At 41.5% G+C, this 17,586-nt stretch overlaps 1 protein-coding gene across 8 annotated transcripts in view; it reads right to left on the bottom strand.

Annotated features, from left to right (window-relative positions):
* The window catches only part of SIPA1L1 (signal induced proliferation associated 1 like 1), a 157,357-nt gene that overhangs the window by 112,322 nt on the left and 27,449 nt on the right, over window positions 1-17,586 (bottom strand). For 7 of the 8 annotated variants that reach the window (XM_082223348.1, XM_082223347.1, XM_082223345.1 and 4 more), the window contains exon 2: window positions 12,054-12,148. The exons of the other annotated variant lie outside the window; for it this stretch is intronic. The gene's annotated coding sequence lies outside the window, so the exon portion shown is untranslated. The remainder of the gene's footprint in view (window positions 1-12,053; window positions 12,149-17,586) is intronic. 8 annotated transcript variants of the gene reach the window in all.

The raw sequence follows: 17,586 nt of genomic DNA on the forward strand, positions 1-17,586 counted from the left end.
GCAGCAGAGTCAAACAATGCATTTGATGTTGGGCTCATCAGGAGGTCTGTGACTCAAAGTGTTGAATTCCCACAGTTTTGCAAAGTGGGGTTTCAAAAACAAGAGTTTTAAAAATCAGTTGCTAAGTGCAAAAAGCAGTGACTTGTTAACTAGGTGTGGGTGTCAGAAAGAGAGACAGAGACAGAGACACAGAGAGAGTAAGCACAGAAACTTTTAAGGTAAAAAACCAAAATCTTCCTATTATGTCAGATTTGGGGGGGCAGGGTCTAGGCTTTGCAGTTTGTGGACTATGGAGAGGAATTGGCAGCATATGGCCTGAAATGTTTTATTACTGATTCTTGTGTGAAGTTTTAGGAGTTGTTTTTAAGAATATGTTCTGGTGCTTATGTATTTTTATTGTATTTAGCTTTATAAGCCAGCTCATGTGGTCATTTTTTCAGAGTGATTAGCAGCAGAAAAATAATATAATTCCATTACTTATTTTTAAAAGGGTGCCAACATATTGCCCTGTAAATTCAACCTGAGCCCCTTGTAATATTTTTGTAGCTAGTAATTATATTGCTCCTGCAGGTCACTTAAACCAAATGTGTAGCCAACATGAATTTCAGCAGAAGGGAGGTTGAGCAGCCATAAAAAGTAAATTGCTGCCCACCTTCAGAGCAGCAAAATATATTCAAAAACACAAATGGAATCCCCTACTCTCCACCAACTCTCCTGAACTCACTGAGAAAAAGTGGGAGTTGAGTGAATATTTTGTTCTCCAATTCCCACACCCCAACAACAGCTACTTGAGCTTGAATAAATATGACAATCATATTCATGTTACCTAACATAACATTATGATGAGGCTTTCTAGTATAAACTTTACAGAGATGTCACTAAAATGAAAGTTCCTCAGTCTAGGTTAAATATGTTATCTTCAAAAATGCTTGCCTAGAAATTTGAACCCCTGAATACTATGAAGCATCTGCCCAAGCCAACAAACTTAAGCGGACATACCTTCCATATCTCTTGATTTTTAAAAAAGTTTTAAGGTAGACCTTCCGTCAGCCTCCACGAAAATGCACTGACTACTTGTGCATTTTTTATCCTAGCTGTCGAACCGTGCAAAATCTCAACAAGTTAATCAAATCAGCATCACTTTTCAGTAACGTCATTAACTGTTAAGCAGCAGTAGCAGGATGGGTGCTGGCTGGGAGGTGGATACCAACCTTAGCCTCCCCAGACCTTTTCTGTTGCATGGTACCTGGTGAATGGCAACCTACTGAAGCAGCCAGAAAGCTTGGCTAGCTAGTCCCACTAAGGGCTTTTGGGGGGGCAAAGGGTCATCTGTGGTGGGATAACCCCAAAAGCAAAGGGTAAAAGTCCCTTGGGATCTCTCCTTTGGGGCGTGACAAGGGCAAGGGCATTCCTTGTGGGTGTACGGTTATGGGTGGACCTACTCCTAGGTGAGAGACTGGAGCAACGGACAGGCGTTGAGAGGGAGAATTTGAGTTTACCTTGCTTTCAAGTGAGAGGTAGAATGATAAGGAGCTGCATCTGTAGTGAGAGCATGAATACAACTCACAAATGAACCTGCAGTGTTATCGCAGGGTGATACTGCCATTTTATATTGCTTTATTGTACTTTTACTGTATCTTTCTTTTGTATTAGTTTATTGCTTTGGGGGTGGTCTTTGGACCAAATAAGTGGTATATAAAACCACTTTTCAAAAAGCTTGCACCGAATATATTCAACGAAGATGTTATGCAAATTCTATAGCCAGTCAAAACAATAGCACAAAGAATTAAACAGCACTGTTCACTTCATGGTGATGTCAACATGAAGGTGTAAGATGCCAACATGGTTAGACATTTCACAAACACCACAAAAAGAAACAACTATTGTTAAGATCTTAAATATAGTTACGGTGGTGGTTTCATTTTGGCTTTTGAGATGGGTCAAGCTTTGTGGGTAGAACTGGGAAGTGTGCCACAGTAAGCTTTTTCCATCAATACAACCATTTTTCCACTTCATCTTCCTTCCGAAGAGCAATTGTGGTCTGAACTTGATTTTACAAAGGTTTCTTTCAAAACTAGTATATTTCTTCTTAACTAAAAAATTGCCCCTAAGGAAATGTGGTTACAGCAACTGACAATTTTATCTCCTTTCCAATTTCCCATCATTAATATCCAAATTAACTTCCAAGAGTGAAATTAAAGCACTTACTATTATTAGAAGGGTAAATAAGTTGTATTTCAAAAAGGGAATCATCGGCTGCACCAGCTGACTTCTCTCAAGCAACACTGGATACAACCAAAGTTGCTTATTCTCTTCCTCTTTGCATTCAATTCTAGCCTTTATTTATCATTGGCTTTAAATAGAAAACAATCTACATGAAATTTTTTGGCACCCATCTTTAATTGAAGAGCAGTTTTACAAACTATAGAATGCAGGACGACACAGGAAAAGCACAAGTGTTTTGTGTTTCCTGTTCTTCTGTGTCATCCAGAACGGAGCTCGTGAGAGTTCCATTTTGGGCAATGGCGAAGAGCCCAAGAAACAGGAAGCACAAGGCATTTGGGCCTCCTGTTCCAAATAAAATTATATAATCTCTGAAAATGCTAAGTGCTCTGTTAAAGGAAGGTGTAAGGATCACTGTGCCAGTCAAACAGCCAAAACTGGAATTGCTCCAGTACAGCCACACACCCTGCACTGGTTTAGCATCCCAAGACACTTCCTCTGAACTGGAACAGTACAAATAATTCAGCTGCAGTGAGAAAGAGATGGGACAATACAGGTGTGCCATGAAATCTAGGTGTGAGCAGGTGGAATAGCGCAACAGGATTCAAGAGCAACAACATTAAGTACAATCTAAAAAGGACAAAAACTCACCTTAAGCTGGTTCACATATACATTTATATTTGATCAGTACATCTCGAGAGACTACAGGTAGACACATACACACAGAATCACATCATCAGTTCACCACTAATACAAATCTCCCCTAGATGTCCACAGATATGTCAAAAAGGAAGGGAACAGTGAAAGTGTACTGAAGTCTGAAAGGGAGACTGAGAACTTTTCAGAAGTATGCATTGGCATGCTGCATATTAAAACATAGTTTGCTTTTAACTATAGTTCAATGTGATGTGCAAACCAGGTCCATGAATGTCTACAAACTTTTGCTTGGTATCAAAGGCATAAAAAGCCAGTCCATAAAACAATCTAAGCCACACAAAATATCCTGAAGAAATAGAGGGGAAATTTGTTTACCACTCATAACATGACCTATGTGGGTTTGCCAGACGGGGCATGATAACAATGAAACCAAATCTAAAGGGAATTAAGTGTATTATTCTAAAATAGCTTGGTGTCTGCAATGCAAGCAAAAAGAAAAAATCCCGAATGACTTTTTTAGCCTGTCTTTCAGCTGAAGGCAGATGTTCAGCACACATAGCATCTGTTAACTAGCCCAAGGTTTGGTGCCTCTCTCATAGCTGTCTCATTAAGTTCTGCTGTGCCTGCTCCATGTCATAAGGATACCTAGGGGACATTTATGAATGGGGGAAGGGTGCTTATTGTCCCCAAAATTAGGGCTCCTCCATACACGTTTGCATGTTCATAATCCTTTTCCATGTTTTTACATTTTTTAATGTTTTTATTTTCTTTTTAATAGTTTTGTTTTATCACTTTGTTGCTTGTCACCCTGGGCTCCTTTTGGAGGAAAGGCAAAACAGAAATTTAAAACAACGACAATAATGCATCTGTACAGACAAACATCATGTAAAGGACCCCTGGACAGTTAAGTCCACTCGAAGGTGACTATGGGGTGCAGCGGTCATCTCACTTCAGGCCGAGGGAGCCGGCATTTGTCCACAGACGGCTTTCCAGGTAATGTGGCCAGCATGATTAAAATGCAACGGAACACCATGATGGAAGCCAGAGCGCACAGAAATGCTGTTTACCTTCCCACCACAGGAGTACCTAATTATCTATTTTCAAACTGCTAGGTTGGCAGAAGCTGGGACAGAGCAACGGGAGCTCACCCTGTCGCACAGATTTGAACCGCCAACCTTCCAATCAGCAAGCCCAAGAGGCTCAGTGGTTTAGACTACAGCGCCACCTGCTCCCTCACAAACATCATGTACACATGTGGCAAACGTGTTGTGCAGCTATGCACAAGAGAACTAAGACTAGCTTCAGTTTCCTGCTATATATTTAATATAACTAATATGAAAGTGCTTTCAGTACCTTTTTTTTTTTTACTGCTAGGGCATAGGGTAAACCCAGGAATATTAATGTTTTTCTTTAATTTATTTCTGGGTATTTTTTGTTATATGCATGTCTAAGTCCTAAAAACTCAATGCATACTTAAAGTACATTAACTTGAAGAATTGCTGCACCTTTTCTATACAACACTGAGCAATAAAACTTAACATAAAATGGAACGTTATCAGGAACGTTGTCAAACACTGTAGCTACACTAAGAGAATGATATCTAGAATGGTGGTTCCCAACCTGTGGGCAGGGACTGCAGAGTTATCCCAAGGCAGCCACAAAGCTTTGCATGCAATGCTTCGCCAGCCAATGTTTGGTTTTCATCTGCCACCCACTGCTATGAGCAAGGCATGTATGAATTTTGCAGACCAAGCAGAAGCTTGTTTTACCTGTTCCTCATTAGAATTGAACTCCCTTTCAACAAGAAAAGCATGGAGTGAGTGGCCAGACAAAAGGCACTCCTAACAACAGCTGCTACCTAGCCATCTAGAAGCAGAGGGGCATTTCCAAGTTGCAAACTTGATTTTAACGCTTCCAAAATAGGATACTGTATACACCTACTCCCAGATCACTGGAATCCTTAAGCAACAGGACCTCCATTGTCCCTAAATTCAGTTTTAACTTGCTTGACCTCATCCAACCCCAAACAGTGGCAAAACACAGAGTTCAGAACCGACACTGAGGTAGCGGTTAAGAGCGGTAGTCTCGTAATCTGGGGAACCGGGTTCGCGTCTCCGCTCCTCCACATGCAACTGCTGGGTGACCTTGGGCCAGTCACACTTCTTTGAAGTCTCTCAGCCCCACTCACCTCACAGAGTGTTTGTTGTGGGGGAGGAAGGGAAAGGAGAATGTTAGCCGCTTTGAGACTCCTTCGGGTAGTGATAAAGCGGGATATCAAATCCAAACTCCTCTTCTTCTTCTTCTTCCCTGATACCAGGAAAATATTTGTGAATAGACTAATTTCTCTCTCAGTCTGTTACAGCTCCCTCCCACCTATTTCATTTCTGTACGTAATGTGAATGGCCTCCAAACAGATAAAGAAACATTCTACTGATGTATCACAAAAAAGGCCTGATTCCAGGTAGTCTGCAGCTACTAATAACCTTTCCAATTGTACAAGACACACTATCTAAAATCCCCAATTTAAATACTGCTCACATTACATTTCACTTTACACCTCAGCCAAAGGACTACTTAAACCAAGTGTTTTGAGGTGCCTGAAAGTAAAGAGTTTTACAACTAGCAAAATATGGTGCTTGATGACAAGCATCAGTCAATTTTGTGTGTCACCCACTTTGAAAATGGGTGTCTAACTAGTATACAATTATGGAACGTAGAATTGTGCTCTGAACATATACCTCATTCTGGTGTCTCAAATAAGCTGGTTAAAACTAAAGGCCTCAATTCACCCAGCTTTCCAAATATTGAATTGAACCTTGCACCTCCACATTATCTGTCTCTACAGCACAAGGCTAACAGACTGAGTCATTGGTTATGGACTACTACATCAACATTAGAATATTATCAGCAATGCTAGCTTTGTCTATTCAGTACAATTCATACAGCCATTCGTGAGCCGCGAGATGATTTATGGAAGTCGCCTTGTAATGGATATGCATGAAATCTGGTCTTGTGAATGAGTTTGTGCATCACTGACTGAGCATGATTCATGCTCCCCTGTGGCCAAGCAAGAATGAGAGAAAGGAAACCAAGCGAACCTCTAGGATGAGCCAGCATACTGCAAAGTTTAGCCTCACAATTATCAGAATGCCTCCTGAACTGTGTATGGCCAGGCTCCACCCGTTTTATAAGAGAATCTGTGCATACCATTTAGCAACAGCCATCTCTGTTTGTGATGAGTGATTTGGTGGGGTGTTGGAAGACACAATTTAAGGATATGTTCTAGGTTTGAAGGTGGAGTGTTGTATTATAATTAAATGCTCTATGTTTTGTATATAGGAAGGGAATAAGGAAGATAAATAAACCATGTTTGTATTTGTGCATCTTTGCCCCTTTTCTTGTTAACATACCACCAATAGAAACACATCTTGGGGTTCTTTATCTCGTTTGCTTGTTTTTCTGAATCATTAAGTTTTGTGTATCTTCACTATATGAATTCTCTCGGTCTTAGTAAAATCTTTCTACATTGTCGTAATGTCTTTAATTTCTCTTCGCAAATATATTCCTTTAATTTGGAACAGTTTATAGTTGACTATCATATATTTCAACAGTTTCACCATCAGAAGTCATCTTATTGTGTTTACATTTTTCATTTCTGGGCTCATTTGGGAAGAAGGGCAGTATATAAATTTAATAAATAAAGTAACATAAAAATAAAATTCTCTTCATTTCCTAATTATTATTTTTTGCTGATTATGCACTGTAATGCAACAGGAACCTTCACTTCCTCCACCTGCACATACCTCCACACCACTCCCAATCTCCTCTGAAGGGTTGAGTGAACTCTCAGAACATATTTAGGAGACGCTTGGTCATCATCACAGAGCAGTTCCCACCATTTATCGTAGGTCCCAATCATAACCTGACCTGCCTCAATGGCCACAACACCACAATGTATGCATCCTCCTATCAGAATCAGAAGAATCTTTATTTGCATCAGCCACTAGCCATAGCAATAAAATAAAATAAAATGTACTGAAGATTTAGATAAAAACTTAACTATACAAAATACATTCTGGAGGTTTACACCAATAATCAAATACAGTGGAACCTCTATTTGCGACCATAATCTGTTCTGGAGATCCGTCCGGAGGTCGAAATTGGTCGCTGGGAGAGGTGCCATTGTGCGCAGGTGCGGGCGACGATTGCCCGCTTCTGCACATGCACAAACGCAATCACCGCTCCTGCGCGAACAGCAGCAAACCATAAGAAGAGGCATGGTAAGTGGAGGTTTGGCTGTAATAGATCTTATCCTCCTGTCATCCAGGGCAGGTATCCCAGGACTTGTTTTAACTCAAACATGCATTTCAGGACCCATTTCTTAATTAATCTTTTACCATATATTTGCATGACGGTGGTAGTCTTGTTGTGACCCACCTTGAATCAGGCTGCAACCCACTAGTGGGTCCCAACTGACCAGTTGAAGACCAGTGTCCTTTAATGCAAGCCTTGTGTGTCCAGTGATAATATATCCAATGCATCATGGCATTCAGCCAGCTATACTGCCTGCAGCAAAACTGTTTTGCTGGCCTCCTTTTCACCCAACACCAGGATTGTATACCCAGAGGTGAACCAATTGTGAATGAAAAGGTCAGGCTACATTGGAAGGAGACACACACCTGAGACTGCTTGCCTAACACCAGCTTGAGAAAGTGGCTGTGTGCGTTAGCTATATAGCCACATATTATTTCAATTATATGAATCATTCAAATCACATGATTTAAAATACACAAGACCAAATAGTTGCTATACATGTTCAGAAGCCATCTTGAGCTAATGTTTATCAAATATCAAGACGTGACACACATGCACACAAAGCTTACTTGGCAACTGCTAGTTAGGGTGTAACCAAAGAGAGACTTCACAACAAGTGTTATTTCTCCATGACCTGACCCTTAAAGTGCTATGTTTCTGCCAGCCCAATCAACTGTAACGCAGCTGACATGACTGGAACACTCTGAGGATGAGGCCACACAAACATTTCCAGTTCTACTGTTCTGATGGGTGCAGCGAGTTGCAACAAATTCAGAATTACATCACAGGACTCAGAGAACTGTTCCTGGGATAGCCATGAGGCACACCTGGCCTATCACATTATTGGATCAGTTACTCTGCTGGTCATTGCCAGAGCCTTATGTGCCTCCAAAGAAATGAGCTTCATCATAAAGAGTTCCGCTTTAACGAGAAACAGCTGGTTTTCAACTGGGAGTGAAACCCCAACATTAACACATATTTGTCTGTAATTGTAATTGCCTCATAATGGAAGAACTGCCGGTATCAATCTGTTTATTAGGATTGGGAAGGGAAGGTGGGAGAGACTCATTCCATTCATCAGTTCCATTGACAGAAAGTAACTTAGGATCCAAGCCATAGAAAGCTCTGTGCTCAAACAGCAGTTTCCATAAGGCTCTATTAGTCTTGCACGTGACAATCCTCGCTCATCAACTACCTCCACTCAGCGCTTCAGAGCACACTATGGCCCAGCAGGGTTATTCAATAGCAGCTGATGCTCTGCTGTGTTGCCAACTCTGCCCCGGGATTCAGATGTGCAGAAGAGCTAAAGAAGCATGAGAAGAGTGCCATACATGGGGGGCCTGGGGAAGAGCCAGCAATGAGAGGATGCTACAGATATTCAAAAGGGCAATGGCTGCTATTGAATGGCCCTATAGCAGGAATGACGCACAAGATGTTGCTGGGCTCCAACTCTCATTAGCCCCGGACAGCACAACCAGTAGTCCAGATTGATGTAAGCTGTAGTCCAGCAACTGCCCTACACAACATGCTCGGTGAAGTTTTGTGGGAACAACTGGTGAGGTTGGAAAAGTCTATCTGTAGGAGTCACTCCATGAGCACAAGGTGCAATATTGCTACCATAGTAAAGTAACTTTAAAACATCAGTAAGTTTAAAAAGAGAAGAAAAAATAGATCTTAGCCCTTTACATGAAGGTATTTTGGTAAAACATAAAACGTTAACTTTAAAATAGTCCATTGTTTCTCTTGCAACATGTCTCCATTGTTTACAATCAGGTTTTTTTGTGTTGTGCTTAGTCTAAACTACTTCCCTGAAGGATGCGCTTAAGTTGCTAAAATAATACATTTGACACTCAACACACCACCTTTTGCACCTTTCAAAAATGTGATACTTCCCCCTCAAAACATCCTTTGCTATTGCAGGTGCCACATGAAATGCAGTTTGTACAGGTACCCTGGGCAACTATCACTTGTTGCCTGTAATGTTAACATAAACTATTCATAAAATGCCTAACAAGGTAATGTGCAATACAAAAACATAGAATAAAGAGAAAGAAACCCCTGCTGGCCAGCCTCACAATTATATTGTAACAAGTAGCACCAGTCTCCTTTGTCAATCCCAAACTTAACTTCATTCACATTCTTCTGTGGCTGTTTACTCTCCCACTGCAAAACTCCAGCACTAATGTGTTCATTCAATATATTTTCTTCCATGTGGCAAAGAGTAACAGATCGAAACATAGGGATGCCATATTTCAAACAGTGAAAACCTGGACAGAAAAGTTGCTGAGCTTTTTTCTTTATGCCAAATCTATTGAGCTTTTTTAAACCTTTGCCAAAAACTGTTGAACTTTTTGGGCAAAATTGCTTTTTTAAAAATGCCATTTTTAGCAATTTTTATGGAAAAATAGCAATAATAGCACTGCCAACATGGGCTGCCAAAAGTCCAGATTGTACCAGACATTTTTTACGATTTCCGCCCGGGCACTGCTGCCAACTACAGTATTCCGATATGTCCAGGAAAATCCGGACATATGGCAACCCTATCGAAAACTCCCTGCCCCAAAGCTCATTCCTTTTTACTATGAGGGGCAGAATGTTGCCCTTGGATCAAGGCTTGTGGGAGATGAGTGTAAGGCCTGAGGGGACTGAGTGCTGTAAAATAAAGACATTTACAATGCGGTTTGTTCTTACACGAAGAATCTTGGGTATACAATGGAGCATCTCTTGCAGATATCTGCAAAATAACATGCTGGTTTATTTGTGTCTTTATATCACAATGTATTGCTTCTGACGCTCTTAGAGATGACTTACATACAGGCTATGTAATCAGTCTTGTACTCAAAGCACATAATCCAACAGATTATGCAACTGAATAGCTGTAGTAGCCTGAAGGTATTTTACGCTTGAAACACCAAAGCATCTGCAGAGATATCCTTTAAGACATAGTATCTCTTAACCTCAGTGTAACCACTACATGAGCTAACTTGTTAGGACTAAAACAAGACAGATAAAAGGATCAGATTAAAGAAGATCAAAAGCACTAGTATTCAACCTGAAAAACAAAACTGATTCAGTTCTTTTATGCAATGAAGTTTCAGCCATTTGTCTAGAAGGGTCTTTATAAAGGTAGAATCTGACCCAATGAGGGAAGGGAGAGAAATTCAAGACTCATAAAATGTAGACTATAAAAGCCAAAGCAGACTAGTTCTGGTGACTAAAACATCATGTAATTGATGGCTGAGCATATAATACCTTCAAAGATGTTACATAACTTAGAAAAATGGGCATGGGGCAAAGATATCGCTGCATCAAGATCACCAGTTCCAGGCAAGTCTTAGCTCCATGCAATATTAGCTCCATCTGGTATGTTATTTGAAGGGTCTACGAAAATAGTTAATCTCATTCCATTTCCATATGTTCAACATATTTTTATCTACCACAACCAGCATACTGACTGTAAACCAAAGGATTAGCCACTGTTTAATAGTTCTCCTTTCTCAAGATTGCCCTCAGAACAAGAATAAAATCAGCTAATGGCAGCAAGTATCAGTCTGCGTTCCTACTGATTTTTACTTTAGAGAAAGGCTGTATTTCAGTGGTAGAGTGCATGCTTTTTTGTTCAGACGATCTCGAGTGTGACCCCCTGCATCTCCAGGTAGGTCTGGAAAAGAACCCTTCCTAAAACTCTGGAGAACCACTGAACACCAGTGCAAGCAATACTGAGATAGATGGAACAATGATCTAACTTGATAGAAGGCAACTTTCTAAACTGTAGCTCACTCCATCACACATTACACTAATCCTCTGTTTACAAATGTTTTATTAAGCAAATGAGTAATTTTTTTCTGTTTCCAAACCAGTAAAGTGCTGCTGATTTAAATTAACCATTTATTTAATGCTTCTGTTACAAAAAAAAACTTGCCTTGGTGTTCATTTAAGCAGCCAGCACTGTGATCTCTCTACAGAGAGGAAACCAACATTTAGCAGTTGGTTCAAAATCAGCAGCTGCTCAGTAGCTTAAAAGGAACCTTAGTGGCTCAGGTTTTGTTCCCACTGACCATGACTGATAGATAGCATTTAGGTTTAGCTTATTCCTCTTCCTCTGAAGATGAAGATTCAGCGATTTCTATTCAAAGAGACCAGTGTCATAAGCAAGCCACCACTGGGTATCTACCCTTAGGTTGTAGCCCTGGTCAAACAGCAGCATCTGTATACATTAAGCACCAATATGAGTGGGAACTAAGCAAGCTATAGTTCTGGACTAAGAAGGGTTAGGGTTAGAAGAGTGAAGACCCAAACTATATTATTATTATTATTATTATTATTATTATTATTATTATTATTAACTGGTTGAAGGGGAGGAAGAAAGAGGGCAAGTGCAGGAACCCAAGGGTCACCCAAACTCATTCATGACAACCACAATTCCTGACCACAGCAAGTTGTTATGGGAAGTGGGCTTATAAACTAGGTATCCATGACGAAAAAGAAATGTGTTTGCTTTGACTATACAAAAAAGCAAGTCTCTAAACCCTGGTCAGGATCTTTCCCCTTCCTCTAAAACCCCTTTGCAATGCCCTATACATCTGAAATGCTACCCCTTACCTCACTTAATTCCAGAAAGAAAAATTCAAGAGTAACTACAAAGCCAAACATCTGGAATTTGGGGCTGTCCATTCCACCAATAATAATAATAGTAATAATTTTATTATTTATACCCCACCCATCTGGCTGGGTTTCCCCAGCCACTCTGGGCGGCTTACAGCATATATAAAAAACTGTAAAACATCAGACATTAAAACATTTCCAGATACAGGGCTGCCTTCAGACACATTGTGCTTCTTCAAAGTTTATATTCTTACCTCAAGTTTTGTTTGTCTGATCACTCATTAACATAATTAAAGTTCCTATTCCTTTTGTCAGCATCACTGTACAATATACCCAGGGAGCATTTCAGCTGTAAAATACAGGGGGACAAAGAAAAGAGAAAGATTATTTTATAACCATGTAGGAAATGGTTTGACCTCGTAGTAAATTCTGACTTTTAGAACAACCCTTATAGTACACTCCCACCCTTTTCTATACTGTTAAACTCATTTTCACTACACCATAAATATACATTAATGGGAGTGTTACTGGCTTTTGTCTTAAACATGTCCCTAGCACCTTGACTCTAAAATCTCAAGTTGCTTGAGAAAAGTATAAAAGGAAAAACATAGGAGCCCAGGGCAAGCTAGTTGCAAGGATGTGCTTCCTATCTCACATATCAGCATAAAGTTTTTTCACCCCTTCAGGTCCATTCACAATGTTCCTTAATGAAACAGAGGGTGGAATTGAGGGGAGAAGATCCAATAAAAGGCCTCTTCTTCGCTGTAATAGCCCAGCGTGCAGAATGCTCACACATGCATGCCATGACTGAACTCTTATAGTCTATAGCAGGGGTCAGCAAAATTTTTTAGCCGTGGGCCTGTCTATTATTCCTCAGACCTTGTGGCGGGCTAGAGAAGCAGCACAGAGGGGGAGCTGGAAGAAGAGGTGAGGGGGACAAGTAGTCCTCCTCCCTACCCCCAGCTGCTGCACTTACCTTCCCAGGGGCTACAGCCGCCGCCACCACTACCACTGCTGCTACTCGTGGGTAAGCAGAGTGAGTTCATCCGCTCCGCTCTCTGGCCCACAGGAGCACTAGGGCAGTGGCGAAGAGACAGTAAGTGGCACAAAAGGGCTGGCTCCAGAGAGGGGCTGCTTAAAATGGTGCGCAGCCAGCCCAGCCAAGCCCAGTCTCCTTCCTCCTCTAGGCAGGGCGGGGAGAAGCCAGGAGGGAGGAGGCGCCGCCGCGGTGTGTGTGTGGGAGGGGGGGAATGGAATGGCTCGGGGGGGGGGAATGGCGCAGCCCGGACGAACAGAATCCCCACGCCGATCCATGGACAGTCCGCGAGCTGGATGCTGAAGGCAATTGGGTCTGATCCGGCCCACGGACCTTAGTTTGCTGACCCCTGGTCTATAGGAATCTTGTGTGTAAGTGCTGTCTTCACAGCAGGCTAGATTATACCAAATACAAATGCCAACATCTTAATACTGTATATTTTTGCTTTTTCTCAAAGATGGGCAGATTAGAATTGAATCAGGAATGTTTTTTTCTATATCTAATTTAAACAGTCAGTTGCTTTACCACAAGAGATTAATTTTTATAGCAACATCGGTTATGTTTCAGGAGGCTCAAGCAAGAAAAGATCAGCCCTTGAACTAATTTCTGTGCCCTGGAAGATTTACATCTGTTAAGCTGCAGGAGAGGGGCTATAGCTTGTGTTGCTCACATGATTTTCTCACAAAACGCCATAGGTTCTATCTTGGGTCCCAGCTGAAACTTTGCCAATCAGTGTCAACAGTACTGACACTAGATGTACCAATGATCTGTCTCAGTTATTAGGCAGCTTCTTGTGTACTACTATTTCCTGAAAAAAATGACTGGACTGGGTGGTAAATTGGCTGCTGAAATAAACACCTGTATTCAAATAATATTCAATAGGAGAACTGACATGGGGGGGGGGACAAGTGAATAATAATTATATTTTAAAATTTATTTATTTATTTTCTATAGAAATTTCTATCCTACCCTTCTGGTGCATATGCACAACTCAGCACAGCATACAGTAACTTAAAATCACATCAACACCACCCACTTCACTGCCCCACTAAAAACATAACAAAAGCGAAGACCAAAACCATAATCCAACCTTTACACAAAGCTGCTGATACTTAGCAGGCAAAAGCCTGCTAAAAAAAGAATGTATTTACCAACAGGCAGGTGGGGAGGGGAAGACTACATGTTTCAAGAAACAAGATACAGTACTGTATTCCATAACATTGGTGCAGCCGCTGGGAAGGCCCTATCTTGTGCTGCTCTCAACCATGCTCCCATCAACCATGCCTTCACCCCAGGTTGAACACAGAGATGGGCATCTCCTTCTGATCTTAGGGAGCAAGCAAAAGACTACTATGGAAGGAAGTAACTCCTCCGATATTGTGGACCCAAGCTATTTAATCTTTAAAGAGAATCACTGAAGTCTTCAATTTGTTACCAGAAACAACTGGCAACCAGTGCAGACATTGCCGGATAGGTGTTAAGACAGACCTACTGCTACATTCTGAGAAATTCAGCAGAACCTATAGGGATGTACTCCCTCTGTCTAGTTCCCAGTGGAGGTTGTCTACAAAGTCTACCAAAGCTGCTTTGGTTCCAACTTCAGGCATGAAGCCAGACTGAAATGGATCATAATCCATTTTATCCAAGAAACCCTGAAGCTGATATTCTACTATGCCTTCGTGTACCTTGCCAAAAATGGTAAACTTGAGACTGGTTGGTAATCGTCCAACATGATGGGGGGTTTAGAGGGGACCGTTTCAACAGGGTGTTGTAGGTAGTCAGGAACTCCTTTTACATAGGTCAGCGCTCCTGTGAAGGTTCCTGTCAGTCTGAAGGTAGGTTCAAGCATTCAAAATCTGTCAATGACAAGAGGACCGTACACTGTCCCTCCATACCTCTTGTTCAGAACAAAAACAAAACAAAATTCAATCCCAAAGTGTATTCTGCTATGTGAAGGAGTCCCAATATACCGTATTTTTCACCCTATAGGGCGCACCGGCCCATAGGGCGCACCTAGTTTGGGGGGGGGGATAAAGAAAAAAAATTATTTCCCCCCCAGGGGGAGCTTCCCCCAACCCCAGCCCCCAGAACAGGCTGCTATCCGCAAGCCTGGGGAGCCCGGCGGGAACTCCTGCGGGCTCCCAAGGCTTGCGGATAGATTCCTGAAGCCTGGAGAGCGAGAGGGGTCAGTACGCACCAACCCCTCTTGCTCTCCAGGCTTCAGCGAAAGCCTGCATTCGCCTGATAGGACGCACACACATTTCCCCTTCATTTTTGGAGGGGGGGGAGTGCGTCCTATAGGGCGAAAAATACGGTAATTTGGGATAGCCCCACAGTTGCTGTGGAGGGCAGAAAGTCCTGAGGCATTTCCAACAAGGTGGTCTTTGCATGGATGCCAAAGTCACTCGGTAACAACAGGCTGGGAAACTCCAGCAACAAGGGAAACTACCCTAGCTAGGTCACATAAAGAGCCTGTTATACAACAGAATCTCCCTTCTGTGCCAGCCACCTACCTCAAAAACAAACACTCAAGGGGGAGGGACTTCCGGGGTGGCGCCATCAGTAATGGCGGATTCCCTCTGATCCGGAGGGACTGGCTCCACGGAAAACGGGTCTGTTCCGCTACGGCGAAGCGGGGACCCTTTAAAAAATCACAGGCGGATGAAGCCTGTGTCCATGGGACTCGGCGGGCACCTTTCGCGCCCCCCAATTCGTAAAGGAACCCAATTACGGGCTCCGGAGCGAAGAGGGGATAGTGGCGCGGTGCTGAGAGTCAACTGCTTCTTCCGTGGAGCGAAGCTGCACAGCCGTTGCCGGAGAGCGCTACCTTTTTCCTGGGACAATTTGGCTACAAAAACAACTACCCGTGAGCAGATAAATTTGGACAATTGGACTTTAAACAACGATCTGTGAGTAGAACGGAAAATTGGATTAAGAAATTCCTTTTAATTTGGCACTGAAGCGGGAAGGTCTAAACAGGAAGTCAGCCTTCCGTTTCTTGTAGATAGATTAAAGCAAAGACATGGCAAACTAGAGTTTAGAAAATCGTTTGTAAAGGATCAACTTTCATCATCTAAAACTACTGAACCCCCTTCGGAAGCAGGAGAAGAGGGGGGATTTTTTCCGGATTGTTTAAACCTGCAGAAGAGAGTGTAAAGAAAAGTAATTTTCCACCGTCTTGAACCTGGGAGTGGGGTGTCAGGACAGACGTTTTTGGGAAGTTCATTGACTATAGACAAATGTTTTTGACAGACAGTTAAAAGAAGAGAAACATAGTGATTCCATTGTTCTCTTTCGCATTTTAAAGGAACAAATATTGACAAAATATCTGAAAAAGGAAAATTTGTTGTTAGATCTGCTGTTTAAAAAAGAAAAGAAAAGAGATTGATACAAATAGAAGTTCTTCTCCTAGAGGGAGCTTGTGAAACTGTTATTAAATTTGAACTGGGGAGCTTCGCAGCTGCAAACAGATTAAGATCGTGGGAACAGACTTCTGACCTTGTATAACAATGTATTCAGAGGCTCTGGTGCGTGCTTTCGGCAAGACAAGTGCTGTATTGGAACAGTTACATGAGAAGATGGATTTGATGACTGTTGCGATTAAAAATTTTGGACAGGTAGTGGGTATCTATATAGAACCCACCCAGGAATCAACTCAGGAGTGTGCTCTGACAGATCAGATGAGGGGGGAGGTTGTTGCTGGACCTCGGGTGGCAGAGATGGAGGGAGCTGTGGCCCAGCAGGAACATGAGTTGTTGGATCTGACAAATGAACTTGGAAAAAGCCAGATTTGGAGAGATAGAGTTTTGTTTGGCTTGGACATGGGGGCTGGATAGACCCCCCTATGCAGGGATGTTTTGACTTTTCAAGTCTGGCAATAGACCGTGAGGAGTTTGGGGTTGTGGGGGTCCTCAACTCTGGAGGGACCTTGAAACATGCTTTTAATACCACATGGAGTTCAGTGTGGACTATGGAAAAGGGGCTGATCTGTCGAGAAGGGACAAAAATACTGTCAAGTTGGAGTTTCCACGAGTGAAAGGACCAGGAGACAAAGTAAAGTACAGGTATAAATATGAAGAAGATCTGCGGAAGGGACATGGAAGAGACTTAAGGGCCTCGGACATAAGATTACCAGGTTAATGAACTAGATGGATGGGATAGAAAGGACTGACAAAACCCGGGACCAGGAGGAAGAGACGTTGGATGAAGATTGGAAGAAAGTTTTTTTTAAAAAAAAATTTATTTAGGATTGTTTTGTAAAATTAATGAGTATTAGAAAAATGTTGGAACGAAATTATTTGGCTTTAGCAGAAATGTTAAAAAGAAATATGCAAGAATATGTTATGGTTATGATAAATTGGTATAAATAAGATTTAAGTTTTAAGTTTTAGGGTTTTTTATAGTAAGATAAGGTTAAAATAGATTAAGGTAATTTAATGACAGAATATTATGAAAAATGGGAAGGATTTGCTGTGATAATTAATAACTAGAATACAAAAAAGGGAGGTGTGAGGAGGTCGATGAAATAAGGCAATGAAAGTTAAGGATTTGGGAATATTGGATTTGTTTTTAAATTTTTGTGGTTTATTTTTGTTTTTTGATTTTGATGTGTTATGTGTTTTGTTTTTTGATTTTGATTTTTATCGATTTGTATTGTTTGATTGCTGTTTGTTTTTCCCTTGTTTTTTTCTTTTTTGTCTCTTTGTTTTTTCTGTAATTTTAAAATGCTTAATAAATATTATTTTTAAAAA

The sequence above is a fragment of the Podarcis vaucheri genome (assembly GCF_965113315.1).
Source record: "Podarcis vaucheri genome assembly, chromosome: 1".
In the NCBI taxonomy this organism is placed as follows: domain Eukaryota; kingdom Metazoa; phylum Chordata; class Lepidosauria; order Squamata; family Lacertidae; genus Podarcis; species Podarcis vaucheri.